The sequence below is a fragment of the Myxocyprinus asiaticus genome, chromosome 8 (genome assembly GCF_019703515.2).
Source record: "Myxocyprinus asiaticus isolate MX2 ecotype Aquarium Trade chromosome 8, UBuf_Myxa_2, whole genome shotgun sequence".
Taxonomy (NCBI): domain Eukaryota; kingdom Metazoa; phylum Chordata; class Actinopteri; order Cypriniformes; family Catostomidae; genus Myxocyprinus; species Myxocyprinus asiaticus.
The window spans coordinates 21,305,658-21,325,272 of NC_059351.1; the positions used below are offsets into that span (position 1 = coordinate 21,305,658).

The 19,615-nt window shown below is 37.1% G+C and overlaps 1 protein-coding gene across 5 annotated transcripts in view; it reads left to right on the plus strand.

The window, feature by feature from the left end:
• LOC127444907 (FERM, ARHGEF and pleckstrin domain-containing protein 1-like) overlaps positions 1 to 19,615 on the plus strand; it is a 141,141-nt gene that overhangs the window by 57,241 nt on the left and 64,285 nt on the right. The gene's annotated exons all lie outside the window — the stretch shown is intronic.

Genomic DNA, 19,615 nt, shown 5'->3' on the forward strand with positions numbered 1-19,615 from the left:
ACTTGTTTTAAGGGTGTTCAGATATTGTCACTGGAAAATAAGACAAAATTACTCGGTAAGAGTCAGACTATGATTTATTTTTTTATTTTTTATTTTTTTCAGTGAAATGGTTTCTTTCAGATTTTATGGGTAGATTAAGGTTAGGTCAGTTGTTGTCTATGCAGGACAAACAAAAGATGTTGATGGAGAAACATGTCTTGACAAAATCACAATGAATGCGTTACGATTGTTCTAAAAGCAGGTCTTTTCTAAAAGTGTTCCCTGTTGGACCAAACTCTGTCAGCTGCAACATTGAACATACCAACTGCATTTAATATTCTTCGCATTATTCATTCTCCATGAATTCTGAATGAATGCCACTCTGAGGTCATTCATGAATCGGAAATGAGCTTAGTAAATCAATAATGACTTTATGTAGTTTATACACCTTCGTTTCATTCTGAACCCATATGACTTTTCCATTAAAGACCTATTCACACAAATGTCTTTTGATAAACAACAGTCATTGCTTAGTTTTGGCCTGGAGTATATACGGCTGGTGTTTCTTACCAAAGGAATGTGTTCAGGCTTTAGATGCCAGTCGAGCCATCTGTTAAGCATCCGTGCGAAGGGACTTGCCCATTACCGTCAGGCCAAATACTTCCTAAACTCAACATTCTAGCGTGAAAGCTGAGCTGATAGCTGCACAAATGGTCTTTTCACAAACAGAAGGATTTGGTGGCCAACCTCTCACACATTCAACACCTCAATGTGTTTGCTTATACAGGCTGCCATTTGCTTCCATTGTTTGTATTGTCGATGATGCATGAATTATTAACATCTTTTATGAACTCAATATGTGAAAATTGTATGTTGATGTTTGTTTTTATGTTTATTAATACAAAGGATTATGTTCAAAATTGCATATACCATACTACTCTTGTTCATACTACTTTTACAGCATATATACCGTGTGCAGTATGCACATTTTCTGTGTAATTGGAATGACCTGGATGACCTACTATATTAACCAATCAGGCCATGTTCAATAGGCTTTATTAAACATGATTTAAAAATGAATTTAAAATAACACGGATTGATGGCTTAAACAGAAGCATATACCATCGATTAACAACCTTGGAGCACATTGTTTTTAAAGGTTTATAAAATACCACCTCAATCAATACATCTATGGAGGAAACGAATGGGATTATCAACTTCTTATAAAGGTCTTTAGAAAATGTGAACATCTAGTGGTTGCAAACTGTGTCACATACTATTTTTAAAGATATTAGGCAGTTTGCTGTAAGCTCTACTCTAGTATTACATTTTGAACAGGAAATTATAGTATTACATAAGATAATTGCTAATTGTATGAAGCTGTGAGGGGAATGACACAGTTAAATCTAATTTGGCTCTTGCTCTAGTGGCTCTGCCAAATCAGTGTGTTTTTCCTCAATGAATCACACTGTGATGGATCATTTGTGTTTAGGGTGAAGGGAACAGGTCTTCCTGTCCCCTACATAGACAGCATCTGTGTGCCTCAAGCCTGCAGGGCTCCAGACGAACTGGAAAATGTAGTAGTTACGTAACTGCTTCATTAACGTTTGCTATGTTCCCCCAAAGAGGAATGTCAGCCTCAACTTTAAACTTGATATATTAGTTCTTGTTTTTGGAAGTAAATGAGAAACCGGTCTGTTAATAAGTTAAACTAATAATCCTAATGAAATTCAGGCAGCTAGTAACTAGTAATGTCACTTCACCGTTAACCCCTTGAAGACATAATAACTCCAAATATTTTGTTGATATAAAGATTTTAGGTGCACTTTTTGCCACTCTTTCAATTTTGGCTATTTAAAAAAAGTACTGAGGTGTTACCGTGGTAAAATTATGGTATTAGATGGTAATACCATGGCACTTTGAGATATAACATGGTCCTGAATGATGCAAAATGGCATTACATTTGCCTCCATGAACATTACATTTTAATCTCCATGAATCAGTTAAAACATGCCTAAATTATTTTTATTTGTTTTTTATTTTCACTTCTTGCATTAAACATTTAGAATCTAACCAATAATGAGCTGTAACAGTATTTCTGCTATTGTTTGATAGGAAGCTGCTATCTTTAATGTCTGATATCATATATTGCCTACAGTACATACAGTTCCTCATGTGCCTGACTAGGCCTTTGTAGATCAAGTCTTTGGACGTCTCCACCCAAATGCAAATGACCACAGGTATTTCAATCCAAATTCACTGTAAACTGTCAAATGTACACGAATAACTGGGCCAAACTGGGATATATGAAGCCCTGATTCTTCCGTGTATTTGGCAGTGATTCAGAGCTTCACTTTTGGCAGGGCCTTGGCTTATCACATTACCGAAACAGAGTGAATGACTGCTCTCTACTGAGCGGCCGTCTCCTAACTTTCCTGCCTTTATATGGGTCAGATCAATGAGAATGAAAACAATTAAAGAATATTTAGGAGAGTGAATGTTTTGAAATGTTTTCAAGGCATTTTGAAGTTCAGCTTTTATTATTACTTACTTTTTTAAAATTATTATTATTATTATTAACAATATACTATTGAAAAATTACAAAAATAGCGCCTTTATATTGCCATGATTTTTTGGGTGTGGTACCATGGTATTCCCAAGACAAATCAAATAAAACTATATTTATAAAGCACATTTAAAAATAACAGGAGTTGAACCAGAGGACTTTATTAAACTTGGGAAATAAAAGAGAGAAAATCAAAAATAAAGAGAAAATTTGTAACATTTGTAATATATATACGTACATTGGCAGCCAAAAGTTTGGAATAATGTACAGATTTTGCTCCAGTGGAAAGAAATTGATACATTTATTCACCAAATTGGCATTCAGCTGATCATAATGTATAGTCAGGACATTAATAACGTGAAAAATTACTATTACAATTTGAAAAAAAAAACAATTCAGAACTTCTTAAACTACTTCAAAGAGTTCTCATCAAAAAATCCTCCACGTGCAGCAATGGCAGCTTTGCAGATCCTTGGCATTCTAGCTATCAGTTTGTCCAGATACTCAGGTGACATTTCACCCCACGCTTCCTGTAGCGCTTGCCATAGATGTGGCTGTCTTGTCGGGCACTTCTCACACACCTTAAAGTCTAGCTGATCCCACAAATGCTCAATGGGGTTAAGATCCATAACACTCTTTTCCAATTATCTGTTGTCCAATGTCTGTGTTTCTTTGCCTACTCTAACCTTTTCTTTTTGTTTTTCTGTTTCAAAAGTGGCTTTTTCTTTGCAATTCTTCCCATAAGGCCTGCACCCCTGAGTCTTCTCTTTACTGTTGTACATGAAACTGGTGTTGAGTGGGTAGATTTCAATGAAGCTGTCAGTTGAGGACATGTGAGGCATCTATTTCTCAAACTAGAGACTCTGATGTACTTATTCTCTTGTTTAGTTGTACATCTGGCCTTCCACATCTCTTTCTGTCCTTGTTAGAGCCAGTTGTCCTTTAACCAAATTAGCAATTTAACCTGATTACTCAAGGATAAGGTGTTGGAGTGATGGCTGCTGGAAATGGGGCCTGTCTAGATTTGATCAAAAATTACTTTTTTTTTTTTTCAAATAGTGATGGTGCTGTTTATTACATCAGTAATGTCCTCACTATACTTTGTGATCAGTTGAATGCCACTTTGGTGAATTAAAGTACCAATTTCCTTCCGAAACAGCAAAAACTGTACATTATTCCAAACTTTTGTATATAAAAAAATACGTAAAAAGAGTTGAGTTGTCAAAGTGCAGGACAATTTAAATGAATTAGTGAAGGCAAAAAGATGATTAAAAATGGTGAGCAGTTACAGGACCTATACACCAACCCAGTCTCATGATAAGTCTTAATAATAGTACGAGATGGCGAAATCGTAAGAAATCGTATGAGTTGGCTCATACAAAAACAAATGAATTTTACTCCCAAGTGAAATAAACAAACCAACAAACAATGTTATTATGAGTTTTCCTAACTCATAAATTACTTTAGAGTACAACGGAGAAAAGAGAAACATCAGGGTTTAGAACGAGACGGGGGAAGCGTATTACAGTTTATTGACTTACATTAGTCATTTGTGTTGCATATATAAATAAAGTGTTTTTCTTTAATGATCTTAGATTTATTTTATTTTTATTTTTGCCATGAAATTTTACAAATTTAACCTAAAATCTTGATGTTGATTTAAGTGCAAGAAGATGTTATGCATCAAATACCAAATGCCTTTATTTTTAAGACCAAATTTTACCAATTTTTCATCTATAATTAGACATTGGAAATGTAAAATATCATATCACACCAATATCACCAATATGGTAGCTCAACATTATGTCTGTATTAGGATTCAGAATCATTCTGTTGGGTTGTTTGGTTTATTCCAGCCAGGTATAATATTCCTGATGTCAAAGAAACAGTATAGGATTGAATGAAACATTCAGTAGTTTGTAAATGCACTGCTCCTGTAAGAATAGTGATATATCCTTCCGCAGTTTAGCAGATTAAGTTGTAGTTCAGGCGCGAGGTTGCGTTTCCTCCTCCATTTGATTTCTAAACGGGGATTGAGGGAACTAGAAAGAGCAGGTGTGCTTAACTTTAATCTCTCGCTTTTACCAGTGTAATGACCTCAAGGACGGCAGGTGCTGTGAGATCATAGCATGTCACGACTGCCCATGCCCTCGGATTAAAAGATTCTTGAGAACATACGTGAGAATTCAAGAGTGGCAGAAAATCAAAGACATTGAATTGATTAACTTTGATGTAATAATTGATTTCAGTCATTTAAAGTGTTTATTAGCTGGATTCTGTAGATAATTTTGTTTTTGCTTAAATGTATCTGTAAATATAGTATTTGGTGAATCACATGAAAACTTTCAAGAAATGTCTGGGTTATGTTTAACAAAACAAATCCTAAATTAAAAGTTAGAAATTTTCTTTTGCATATATGAAAAAAAAAAAAAAAAAAATTAGGATTTATTTGCATCGTGACATTATTTTCATGACAATTCTATATAGTGTAACCTAATATAATGCAAAATCTCATTCATTATCAATGTAATATGGAAATAGCTATGATATGATCGTTTTTAAGTACATTTGTAAAATACAATTTTAACCAAGTATTTGTTATACTGAAAATAATTTGTTGATTTTAATGAAATAAAAGTACTTTTTACAGAAACAAGATTTTTTTTCTACATACAGTACTGATAATCTGGGGTTTAGCTGTCATAAAAAATTATGTCATAATAAAAAATCTTAATGGTCCTAAAATAGGCTTCATTCTCTTGATATAATTTCTTATTTTTCCTTTTGGTTTTGGGCTATCATTTATGTGATAATTCTACACAAAATCAGTCTGCGACACTGATTTAATCATTGATTTCAGTCATATAAAACCTTTAACTATTTTGTTGCATTTATGTAGAAAGAATTCTGGTGAATCTCATGAAAACTGACAATAAAAGTCTGTCATATTTGACCCCAGAATAAAAAACAAAAAACAAAAAAAAAAAATTGTAGTTTGCATAAATGAAAAAAATCCTATTTTTGGACCATTAAGAGGTTTTGCATTGAAAATCTCCTTTTCAACACTGTAATATGAAAATAACTGATATAGCCTAATATTGAAGTAGTTGTAAATTACATATTTGTTGTACTAAATTTAATTTGTGCTGATTTTCATAAATAAAAAAGCATCGTCTCTGTACAAAACGTCTTTCTCATTACAGTCATGAGAATCTGATTTACTGTAAATGTTTAGTTGTCAGCTTCATTTTCTTTTACAAAACATAATTTCTTATTTTTTTCCTTTTGATTTTGGGGTGAAATATGACCCAGACATGACTTCATGAGATTTAGCCATTCAGAATACGAAGCATTTTTGCAAATGATCAATGACTGAGGGTTGAAATGTAATTTAATGTTAATATTTCCTTATTAATCCACCTTTATAGATTTATTTAATCTCAGTTACTGGGATGCCTGATCATAAAATTATCTTTAATTTCCCTTTCCTCAGTTATCGTCCACTGTAGAAAATCTAGTTATTCTAGGAATCTGCTTTTGCATTCCTTAACGTCTCCCTGTTTACCTCCTCCAACTCTTATTTCTGACTCTGCACAGTTGCACTAATGTAGCTCTTTGTCTTGCTGGCTGTCAGTTTGATTTCAGTCACCCAGCAGCAAAATTATTGTCCCATCTGCGTCTTGATAGCTGAGAATAATCTGTGTTCCTCGAGGGACCATAGCGGCATGTGTTCCAGCAAAAATTGATCGGACCGTAACTGGATTTGTTGTGCAGTGGGTTAAGAAGTTTAACTTGATCCCTATAGGGACAAATTGACTGCTCTCTAGAGAGAGGTGAATTTCTTCAAATTTCTCCAGGCTTTTGAAAGTGAACGGGGTCTGGGGTGGATCAGAGGGCGTCACTCTCTCCACCCTGATTTCGTAGCGTGATTTGTGGTCAGTCATAAGCTATCTCAGATATCATCAACATACCAAAACTGACGTTTGGTTAGCTTGTTATCTGTAAACTGCTCATGTTTGTTTAGAAAGTTACTGGACTTCAGGACTCTTAAATCGGTACTCGGATCAGGAATGACCTGCATCTCACCCCAAAGGCTTGGCCAAGAGAACAGCTGTATCAATATGAGCAACCATTAATGTGCAAGGAAGGAAAAACGCAAGGGTTGTCCCAAAAGTTGGGACAATTTCAACTTTTGCTGCAACACAATCTGTTGATCTATGATAATTTCACAGAGACCCATCCAGTGCTTTCGGAAAATCCAATCTGCTGTATTCCCGATTGATTTAAAACTGACAAAGCTCTTTCAATACCCTCAAGACGCATCATTTCTTAAGGCTAGGGGTATCCACTAACTCCACTTTAGAAGTGTGACGTGCGTCATTTCTCCGATGCTCTGCTCTGTTTTTCATTAGCTTTCATTTGTGTGGGACATGATTAGCATAGCCTCTGAGGTGTGATGATAACTGCTGCATTTTGATGATCTGAACGCGGCTTTTAATAACATCTGGGCTTAAAATCTAATCAAACTCCGCTCACCCGTATGTACACCCACCCCTATTGTTGAGTGCATAAACGGTTTGTCAGATCTTATTAGGATGTTCCACACCACCTTGGTAGCAAGACTTTATTTAACTAGCACTGCATTGTGCAAGCTGCTGTACAGTGTTAGGAAGTTACTAAGTCACATCACAAACTTTTCAGCATTTTTTGCACAGCTGTAATTCAGCTGTTTTTAAAATGGTATAGATTTTCTAGTTCTTAGCTACTTTTTCCAGTGAGTAGCGTTGTGGCATAACATCGCCATTTCTAATTTGGCTTTGTATTGTCCCATTCGAAGGTTTGATTTATACGAGTGAAATTGGTTTGTTCAGATGCTCCTTGTAAATTAAATCAGAACTAGGTAAAAATGTAGATTTTCTGATGCATCTCAATCTTCATTTGAATGGTGTCGTTATTGATTCTTAAATCCCGATATTGATCTTTTACTATATGTGCAACTCGCGCTCATCCTTTTATTGCGTGTTGAGAGAATTTTTTTTATTTGACTCATTCCATGTAATGTTTGTCCAAAGATGGGATTGAGAGGTAGAGAATCCGTTCGAGTCCTCTCGTTAATATGCACTCATTTACAGTTACTCTTTACAGAACTGCTGGTTTTCTTAAAGAGACAGTACTGATGTTTAACACATGTTCTACACATCAATGTAAATGCTTTTAAATAGTATAAATTATGCATTAAACAATATAAATGTTACAACATAATATAGGAAACATAATATTATATTTATTGATGGAATACATGGATTTGCACATTTTTAATCGAGAGCTTGTGAATCAGAATCTAACCGAATCGGGAAATCTGTATCAATTCCCAGCCCTTATTTTTAGTTGTATTAAGTATAAATTTATCAGTTCAAGCTTAATGCTGTCACCCTAATTCAGACTGTTATTTATTCATAATGTGTCTTTAATTATTTTTGTGCCAGGAAAATACAGTTCTGATTATATGACCAATTAATTCATCTAAATAGTAATGTGTTTAAAAATATATTGCCCTGTTAAATTGCTTCAATGTTGTTGGCAAATTTTGGTAAAATCTTGTTGTTTAGATAACGAATTTTTTTTTAAATATCAGCTTGACTAGTTTTACAATTTTCAATAATAGCTTGACAAACTACAGAGTAGCTTCAAAACACTGTGTTGCTTGTCCATTTGGATCTTATCTGAACTGATGTGAAGGTTGTTGACAGGGCTTTGTTGAGAGGTTTGCTGTCTAAGAGCTTCCATTTCACTGAGGGCTTTTCCTCTCAAATTGTGGTCAAATCACAAATCTTTCTGCTGGTTAAATACTATATGGGACATTTGATCTATTGTGATTTTAGCCACTTACACATTATTGCGAATTTGTGATTGTAAAATAATATTAAGTCAACCTTAATTTGACCCAATTTACTGTACTTTCTTGATGTACATTTCTGGCCTTATTATGAACGATTCATTGGTGCATGTTATTCCAAAGAACAAAAAACATGTTTGTCTTTGTAATCTTTCAACAATATGTTATTTGCTCCACCTCTTAAATTATTTAAATGGCCATTTATGTCTAATTTATGTCTGTTCGTTTACGTAGTCATGTAGGATTCCAGATAAACCGTTTTATATGCATTTTTCCAGATGATTCCACATGTCCACTCTTTGTCTAAAATGTACAATATAAGGGTGTTATATAAGGGCACAAAAAAGGGTTACTGAGTCCTAACCTTCAGTCCCTAACATTCTGCCTAAAATCTTCTTTTGTGCTCCATTGAAGAGTACTTATTTTTGTTTATTTATTAGATGTATTTGGCTTTACATATTTGCCATTCTTGCATGTTAAAATTCATGGTTGCTTTTTAATTAAAATGCAATAGTCTTTTTAGCTCAAAATAAACATCCTCTTTCAGTAAAGTCTCCTAAATTTTTGCAATACTTTTCACAAGATAAAGTGCTCTTGTCCTTGTGAGCGAGCACCAGCAGTTGTCAGATCCTGTGTATCCAGTCAGATATGAAAAATGATCAAATAAAAAGCATCCCGCAGGAGAAAATCTCTTTCAGCGTGCCGTATGAATGGAGCATTGTGAAGCTGTCTGTACTGAGGACAGTCTTTGCAGTTTTGGAAAGTTTGGCAGCAGATGGCAAAGGCTGCGCTGTTTCCAAGGGATGGTAATCAGATCTTTATAAAGGGCGTTTAGTGTGGGCGAGTTTATCCTCTCTCTACAGGATATACTTTGTCTGGTGGGCCACTTGAAGAGGTGGCAGATATTTGGGTGAAAACTGAAAGCCGATGAATGCAGCTCTGTGAGCACTGTCATTATTTGCCATCAGCAGCCAATCAGAGATAAGCTCATGTGAATAGACATTGCAAACACACCCTGCCCACTCCCTCTTTGAACTGTTGCCCTCTGGCTGGCGCTACAAAGCACTGAGCACCAGGATATCCAGGCACAAGAACAGTTTCTACACTCAGGACATTTTCCACATGAACAATTAAACTGCCTCAGGACTCGCCCATAGTGTAATAATGTAAATAAATTTTGCATGTACATATGTTAATTCACTCAGATTTAATTCAATAACTACATACCCCTACCTTACACATACATTACCACTTGCACATGTACATACGACATTCTGTTATATGTCCTATTATTTGTATGTCTGTTTATACTCTTACCTTGTTTTATATTCTGTGTCTCACTGTAATGTTCTGTGTGCACTTGTTTCTCCTATCACCAAAAAAAATAATTCCTTGTGTACATGAGAACACTTGACAATAAAGCTCATTCTGATTCTTATTCAAACTACTTTTTACTTTCAACATAGCATATCAGTTCTTTCCAAGGGATAGAGTTAGTTTGAATGTAGTTTAAATACTTTTACAGTTTAAAGAGAGATTTGAGGTATTCTGAGTGGTTGGTAGGCAGTTGCTAGGGTATTCTGGTTTCTTGCTAGGGCGTTGCTACGTGACTGCTAGAATGCTGAACGGAAATGGTAGGAGACAGATAAACAGTTATTTGGTTGTGGTCAGTTAGTCGGTCAGTCAGTTTGTCAATAAATTGGTCGGTTAGTCAGTCAATCAGTCAGTCAAGTTAGTCAGTTGGTCAGTTGGTTATTCAATCGGTCAGTTAAACAGTCAGTTAATCAGTCAGTTAGTTTAGGTAGTGAATAAGTTAGTTGCTGAGTCAGTTAATCGGTCAGTTTGTCGATTAGTTGGTCAGTCATTCAGTTAGTCAGTCAGTTAGTTTATCGGTCGGTTAGTCAGTCGGTCAGTCAGTCAGTTAAGTTAGTCAGTCATATATTTGGTGAGTCAGTCAGTTAGTCTGTTAGTCAGTTATTCAGTTTAGTTAGTCCGTTAGTTGATCAGTCGGTCAGTTAGTTAGTCAGTCAGTTAGTTGGACAGTTGGTCAGTTAGTCTGTTTGTCAGTTAATCGGTCAATCAGTAAGTCGTCAGTCAGTTAGTGTAGTTAGTTTAGTTAGTCAGTTTGTTAGTTGGTCAGTCATTCTGTTAGTTTAGTTAGTCAGTAAGTTTAGTTAGACAGTCGGTCAGTCAGGAATTCGTCCATCAGTTGTTTAGTCAGTCAGTTAGTGTAGTTAGTTAAGTTGGTTGGTTAGTTGGTCAGTCATTCTGTTAGTTTAGTTAGTCAGTAAGATTGTGAGTCAGTCAATTTATCAGTCAGTCTGGTTAGTTGGTCATTCAGCTGGTCAGTTTAGTCTTTTAGTCGGTCAGTCAGTCAGGAAGTCGACCGTCAGTTAGTTGGTTAGTCAGTAAGTCATCAGTCAGTTAGTTGGTCAGTCGTTCAGTTAGTTTAGTTAGTCTTGGGTCAGTTGGTTAGTCGGTCAGTCAGTTGGTCACTAGTCAGTTAGCTTTGTTAGTTTAGTCAGTCAGTGAGTCAATCAGTTAGTCAGTCAGTTAGTTAGTCAGTTCGTCAGTCAGTCATTCATTTAGTTAAGGCCTGAGTATACTTTGGTTGTCTGTATACATAATGTGAATTTCATCATCATCATCAAAATGTGGGTGTTACTTCCTTTGTCAAGGAAACACATTTGTTGTTGAGGCAAACGTCCATTCATTCATTCTCTCCCTCTCTCTCTCTCTCTCTCTCTCTCTCTCTCTCTCTGAGTTTAATGGCGGGTTGCAAACTAAAGTGTTTAGGTGCATACTGCCACCTACTGTACTGGTGTGTGCAACATCAGGGCTTTATGTACTTCAGTTTACTAAAAAACAAAAAACAAAACACTATATTTTATGTTCTAATCCTGTATCTTTAAGAAATGTAAAGAGAGCCTTACAACATTCCCTCATTTTCTCAACCATCCCTAAAATCCCTTGTAAATTCCATCCTCATTATAGCTCATACATCTTGTTACGTAAAATGTTCCTCTCTGAATTATATTTATTACACCTCATTATGACATGCTCAACGTTTTCAGGAACATTACAAACATCACATTTATCTGATATACACTTTGCCATTAAATAAAAGGTTTGTCCGAGTATGTCCAAGTGTTAATCTTGAAAAAAACACTTCTTCTCCTCTGTATTTTCCTTTGAGAGCCTTCACCTTAATTGATTTATATAATATGTCTCCCTTTGCTATCTGTGTCCCACTCCTTCTGCCATGATTCCCTCACTGCCGTTCTTATTAACGATTTGGCCTCACCTTTTCCAAAGGGAACTTTCATTATTTCATCGTCCTTTAATTTCAGCGCTCTCTTTGCAATCCCATCTGCTGTCTCATTGCCCTCCACACCAACATGAGCAGGAACCCAACAAAATTGTACATTAATTCCAACTCTTTGTATTCTCAGCATTATCATAAATATTTCCATCAATAAATCATCTCTTATTGTTTCTATGAATTCAAACTATTAAGAGCTGCAATAGAGTCAGAACAAATGACATATCTCAGGCCTTACTTCTATCCATTGCAACCCTAATATTATAGCTTCTATTTCTGCTGTAAATACAGATAATCTATCATTAATTCTTTCGCATATGACTACATCAAACTCAATTCAAATCATCAAACATATTCACTCCCTGGATCTTTATTTTTATTTTATTTTATTTTATTTTATATTTTTTGGGGGGGGGATTTTTCCCCTTTTTCTCCCAATTTGGAATGCCCAATTCCCGATGCGTTCTAAGTCCTCGTGGTCGCGTAGTGATTCGCCTCAGTCCGGGTGGCGGAGGACGAATCACAGTTGCCTCCGCATCTGAGACAGTCAACCCGCGCATCTTATCACGTGGCTTGTTGAGCGCGTTGCCACGGAGACATAGCGCGTGTGGAGGCTTCACGCCTTCCACCGCGGCAACCACGCTCAATTCACCATGCGCCCCACCGAGAACAAACCACATTATAGCGACCACGAGGAGGTTACCCCATGTGACTCTACCCTCCCTAGCAACCGGGCCAATTTGGTTGCTTAGGTGACCTGGCTGGAGTCACTCAGCACACCCTGGGATTCGAACTAGTGAACTCCAGGGGTGGTAGCCAGCGTATTTTACCACTGAGCTACCCAGGCCCCACTCCCTGGATCTTTAGATCCATCAGTAAATAATGGCTTATAGTTATAATAATTCCTCTTTACATAATCTTGAACCAAATATCCAATGTTATCTGCATTCCTTTCAATCATTCTCTCTTCTGCTCTACGAGTTGCAAGTCCTCATTGGGTACTGGAAATATCCATGGAGGAACGTTACCCCACACAGTGTTTGGTCCATACTCTAACCTATTTAAACCATATTCTTCTGGAGTATTAATACTCCAACCAAATCAGAATCAGCTATATTGCCAAGTATGCTTACACATACAAGGAATTTGTCTTGGTGACAGGAGCTTCCAGTGTACAACAATACAAAAACAGCAGCAAGACATAGATAATAATAAAAAATAAAAAATTGTTATATACATACATACATACACACACAGACACACACACACATACATACATACACACATACACATACGTAGTGCAATCTAATACAATTCTGTTATCTGTTATGTACAGTGCAAATACAGATCTGTTATGTACAGAGCAAATTTTATTTATTTTTTCCCAGAGGAATGAAATGGCAGAAGAGGTTGGATGTGTTGGATAAATATAAAAAAAGACTAAACTGTGTATTGCACATAGTTATTGCTCAATGGTGCAATTTAACTTTTCACGAGATGGATAGCCTGAGGGAAAAAAACTGTTGTTGTAACTGATGGTTCTGGTGCTCAATGCTCTGTAGTGCCAGCCAGAAGGCAACAGTTCAAAGAGGCAGTGGGCTGGGTGAGTGAGGTCCAGAGATATTTTTCCAGCCCTTTTCCTCACTCTGGAAATGTACAGTCCTTGAAGGGAGGGCAGGGGGCAACCAATAATCTGCTTAGCATTCTGAACTGTCCTCTGTAGTCTTCTGATGTCTGATTTCATAGCGGAACCAAACCAGACAGTTATTGAAGTGCAGAGGACAGACTCAATGACTGCTGAGTAGAACTGTATCAGCAGCGCCTGTGGCAGGTTGAACTTCCTCAACTGCTGAAGGAAATTCATCCTCTGCTGGGCCTTTTTCACAATGGATTCAATGTGGGTCTCCCACTTCAGGTTCTGCGAGATGGCAGATCCCAGGAACCTGAATGACTCCACTGCTGCCACAGTGCTGTTCAGAATGGTGAGCGGAGAATATGTAGCTGCCTTTAAAGGGAAAAGATTTGACAAAATTCTGAATTGAATGTTATCAATTCTGCTCACTCTATATATGAATACGTCCGTTATCGAAACTTGCTAAGCAAAGCTTTGAAGAATTGTGCGTCCTTTCATTGATTTCTCCTGGCGAATATGGGAGCATTGTGAGTCTGTTGCTGTAGTTTGATCTTCCTGTTCAAGCTGAGCTGAATTTCAATGAGATCTCATAGGACTCCTGCTGACTGGAATTCAGCTCTGCCAAGATTAATTGCTGGATTGCGATTTACATTCATTTAGAACTTTCTTTTCTTTTCTAAAGAAAGACATTGTTTACATTTTTGTGTGCATTTTCATTGCTAGATGGTGTGTGGGTAAATATTTTTGAGGCCTTTTTTTGCCATTTTTATTTGCAGCATAGAGAAGAGAGGTTATAAAATGAGATTGAGATCTGGAAGTGTTGCGAGTAGGGGCGTAGATTCCAGGGGAGATGGGGGTGAGGTAACCCCCTCAATAATCAAAACAAGCAAGTACATCCCCCCCTCCCCTCCATTATTTATACCATGATCAATGGAAACATGGGTAAATGCTTCACGCTGCAACCCCCCCAATGTTCAAGCCAAATCTACACCCTTGGTTACGAGCCAGATTCGAACTTGTGTTGCCCACATAAGCACCATGGCACCAGGATTTGCATAGACTTACAATAAAAAAGAGCAAAAGCTTGTCTGATAATATAGTGGGTATACTGTATAGTAATATAGTAAAATATTGCCATAAATATAGATGTTAAGGTGGGGTTTAGTCAAGGATCAGTTATATTTTAAGTGAACATCCACGTAAATTTCCATACCTCGCCCACCCTAAATGCATTTTCCTCTTGTGTTGTCTGTTAAGGATGTATTCTAAACAATAGTAGTGTAGCTTAAAATATGTTCTATTGTTTTGTGATATAAATACCGAATTCAAAAGAGCCACATTAAACAAAGGAATCTGTTTTGGATGAAGCTCACCAGCTGCTAAAATTAGCGGAAATTCCTTCGTTGAACAATGCGGATGTTGGATTCTAAGACCACACTGATTGGGTAAATTACATTACTGGTGCATTCGTTTGTGCAAAAGAATAGTCATTCTGGTAGAGCTTTGAATGCAGTGTTTGGCTGCTGTATTGAAACATGTGGAACTAATAACCAGAACATGTGGAAGTGCAGAAGGAGAGGGCTGCAGCTACTGTAGTGCATCTACCGCTGTGGCCTAGAGCAGTGCTAAAGATGTTAAATTCACTTCAATGCCGGGAGTTTTTTTTTTTTTCTTGGTTCCCATTATGCCTTGCAATGACCTCTTGTTATGCTGACATTGTCAGCAGTATTCAGTAAACCAATGGACTGGAGCCAGTGTAGTTGGCAGTGAGGAATCTTTTTAGTCTTGTATGTTAATTCAAGCATCATTGCTATTGCTCAGACTTCAGGCTAGGAAATACTTTTTGTATATTAAAAAACGCATGCCATTCTGTCTTGCACAAGGTAGAGCATTGAGCCTTTCAATGGAGACTCTTTTGACCACGAACCTGCACGGACTCAGTCGCCACATGCACACTACAACTGTTTTGTGATACTCTTTTTGTAAAGTCAAATTCAGCTGCATGCACGGGAAGACGTGGACTGTCCACATGTCTAGAAAACTAGACAGTCCTCACGTACTGTGCTGATGACAAAATTAGCATTGTGCGCATTGTGCACAAGATGTACTGGAACATGGAAACCTGATGTTTACTCTGTCCTGTAGGGTCAAGGTTCAAAGTTGGTGGAAGGTAAATGCAGTGAATGGTAATGAATAATTTTGTCCAAATATTTTTAATTTTAACTTAGTCAACAAATGTAAAGCTTAACATCACTTTTTGCCGTTTGCTTTATGCTAAATTATTAATTTGTTAGATGTAATGCATCAATACTGTAAATTTTATATGTAGTTAAAGTGATGCAGGTGCGTCACTTTAAATTTTGTCCACAGGTACAACCAAAAAAAGGGTATTTGCCATCGTTCATTGTAAATTTTTCTTTTGGTTGCTTCAGTATTTTGTTTCCGACTTGAATGCGTGACAAATTGTAATAATGACTGCACAACTTGGACATACGGAGGAGGTTCCCAGGTAAATTTGAAGTTAGAGTTTAAAAACTATTCGCTGCACCAAATGTCTCCTCAGCTTAAATTAATTATGCCTTGGAATATTCCAAGTCAATTAATGTTTTCCACTGTAATGTCTCGGTTTCCTCTCTGTTTTTCAACTGTACAAAACAACAACCCCATAGCCCTTATCTGAGCTTGTGTTTCAAAGCAAACATGTCATTATGTGAAGCGATTTCTCTGCTCACATGAGTCCAGCTGTTTACTGTAGGGGTCAGATTCTCAGCGACCCTTTAGTGACCTGGTCAGTTCTCTTTCCCAAGTCATATCACCAGCGGTTTGGTCACCGGGCAGCCTGCAGCTTCAGCACGCACTAACAAACATGGAACGCCTCGGCCAGTTGCTGGTGCCAGTAGCTGATGTTGGCAACAGACAGAGGGTGCGAGATTTGGCAGCTCTCCCAGCTCCCATGTGGCTGCAGGGCTCTTCTAGCCTTCTGCTTGTAGCACATGGAAACAGCTGGTACCCGGTGGGTTTGGAGACTGTGTGTGCCACAGCTGCTATGGGAACTGGGGAAAAAGATGCTTTTGGGAGAATCTGGAAAAATAGCCTTAATGGATTCCTCAATTTTACTTTTGGTGACTGGATTTATCGAGACTGGGTTTTTAGATTAGCGATTCCATTTATACATATTTATAACGTCACATTTTTGCCACAGCCAAAAAAAAAAAGAAATTATATATTGCATAAAGATAATCCATGAAGGGCCATGAAGATTTTTTATTTACATTGTGAAATTATTGTCATGACAGTTAAGCACAGTACCAACACCCTCCATTCCCCCCCCCCACCATTGGTCAGAAGACAAACTATAAAAATAAAAAAATTACAAAATAAAATGAAATAAAAAAATCTTTCACATTTTCTTAGCATTTGGTCACATGACAGAGCGTCACTCTTGCAAACCCTGCATATTTTTTTGTTGTTGTGTTTTTTTCTTTTTCCGTGATGATCTTTATCGCTGTACTTCATCAACAATACACAAAATGCATAGAAACTACATTGCACAGTCAACATTCACAATTAAAATGTAATGTTGATTAATGCTAATTAGATTCCACCACGATTCTGTAATTGTCACACACCCCCAACTCTGAAAGTTGAGGGTTAAATAAAATCCCACTTATTGCGTTGGTGATTATGTGCACTAATCTCGTAAATACAACTTTAAGGCAGCATTTTGCATCTTTTTAGTAGTCGTCTTTTGCATTTTTCCTTTTTCCACAAAGCACCATCCTCATTGAAATGGATTTGCAGCGTTCTATGATGCAACGTAAGCTTTAGTGTGTAGCCGCTGTTATCGCTTAATCGTTTTACGAAGCGTTTTTAGAGTTCAAATTGTGCACAAATTATGTGGTCAAAATGAATGAATCGTTCATGAACGACCCATCACTAGTTGCTAAATAGTTTGTTTACTAACTTTCCAGTATGTATTTCACAATGACCCCATAATTTTCCCTTTTCAATATAACTAATATAACGTTAACCCTGTCCCTGACAACCATGTCACTCATGTTTATAATATTTGTTTGCTGTTAGCCAGCTATAGGTTGTCATTGCAGTCAGTAATGTAGCAGATTGAAAGGTAAACATCACAGCATCTTTTTGCAGCTCAGCAGACAATATCTGTTGAGTGTTGATTTCACGCTATGTTGTTACCTAGTTGGTGAGACGCAATGCTGGAAAGTAAATAAAGTCCATCTTTTACTCTCCGTGACAACGAGCTTATAGCTAACTAGCTAATCACGTAGCTACTTTCATTGCTTGTCAGCTGATTGGAAGCTAATGTGTAAACATGTATTCACCAAACTGTTTTGTTCAGGATTCACAGTTTGGTACCCCCTTCAACCGAACAGTTCCAGTCGTTGCATTTTAGGGGTGTAACATACACAGAGTCACGGTTCGGTACGTACCTCGGTTTTGGGGTCACGGTTCAATACGAGTTTGGTACAACAGGAAAAAGCAACAAATCCCAAATGCTAGGTTTCTTTTCATTTATTTTGAACAGACAGTAGTGCAAATTACAGTTTGTTCCACATAGTGGCATTTAGTCCCCCCTGAGGTAGTTGGTACAGTACAGCCTCCTTTAGTGTATTAAGCACTAAGCAGTAAACAGAATGCGCTCTTGCATAGGCCATATTTTTTGGTAGTGTTGATAAAAAAACAAAAGGTATTTGGTCACAATCAGCTACAAAACTGAAAAGCATATCTTATGTTATAAGAGTACAAAATAAATAGAATAATGAAAAATAAAACTTGTGCTTTAGGAGAAGCCATTCTTGTTTTGGGTTGGTGCATAGATGGTCTCTTCTTCTTCTGCTCTTTTTCCTGTTGTGGCGGTTAGCAAACAGCGTTGCATTACCGTGCGTGTCCCCTTCTGGATTGGAGTGGATCGCCTGTGACTGACTCTTTAACAACAATATGAAAAATGGCTACAAAAAAAATTGTACAGCCATTATTCACAATTAAATCTTAATTATGAATCAATACCAATTAGTTTCTATAATGATTCTTTAATTGTCATGCACCCAACTCTAAAAGTTGAGGGTTAAAGAAAATCTCACTTATTGTGGTGGAGTTCATGCGTGCTGATCTCATAAATACTACTTTAATGCTGCAAACCTCAGTTTTGCTATTTTTGCACTCCTTTTTTAGCTCTTTGACCAACATTAGTGCGCAAACGAATTGTGCAGGAACATGCACTAAAACGACCCATTCATGTGGTCCTGAGAGACTTATTCACTGGGAGTGGCTAGCCTAGCATATTATAAACATGTATACAACGCTTGAAGAGCAAAGGAACGCAGGTATATCGGCTCATTTATCTTAGAGGAGCACGTCTGTGGGAGATGTACAGTAATGGAAGTTCTCCATGTGTAAAATGAATATCTGCTTTCCAAAATCTGCTCGAATACTGCTAGCTTTTACCTCAGGTCGCCCTCCATGTGCCAGATTGAACATGTATTTTTCTGGATGTGAGTTGGCAGATGGTGGAAATTGTTTGGCAGCCAGGTCATGTGATGAAGTCCAGATTAGTATTAAAGCGCTGTGGAGAGGGCAACGATGTGTTTTCTGAGGTTGGCTAAGGTTAACCTTTTCCTGTATTTTTCTCATTGTAAAAGAATCAGACCACCACCATTTCCCGAAATTTGGAGTAATTCATTTATCCCACTATATCAAGGAAAATCAGTCTACATTGTGCTTTTGACATTAAATTAGTCTTTGAAATGTGCTCAGTTTTCAATGCTGCTTTTATTTTGCATTCATTTTGCACATTGTCATTGTATTGTAAACCTCAAAGGGTGGCCGTGTTTTGTGTTTTCCTTTACCACATTTCATCTACTACACTGATGGACCTGTGAAGTCAGCTGTGCTGCATATGTTGACATCTTTTTTCCTCTTGTGTTTCTGTTGGCTGCTTTTACAGTGAAGTCATAGATCGCCTGTGCCGAATATCTTGCTAAAACTGTTGTGAAATCGATGGACAATTAGGAGTATGTTTATTTGCAGATGAAATTGCTTGAATGACTTGAATGTCTTGTTGCTTTTGCCTTTAGTGTTGCCAATGCAGTTTATGGTAATTATAAATTTCAGTGTAGTCTTTCATCCCTACCACAGTGTAAATAGGAACCAAGTAGCCTGGTGTTAAAGCATAAATCCACCACATGCAAAATA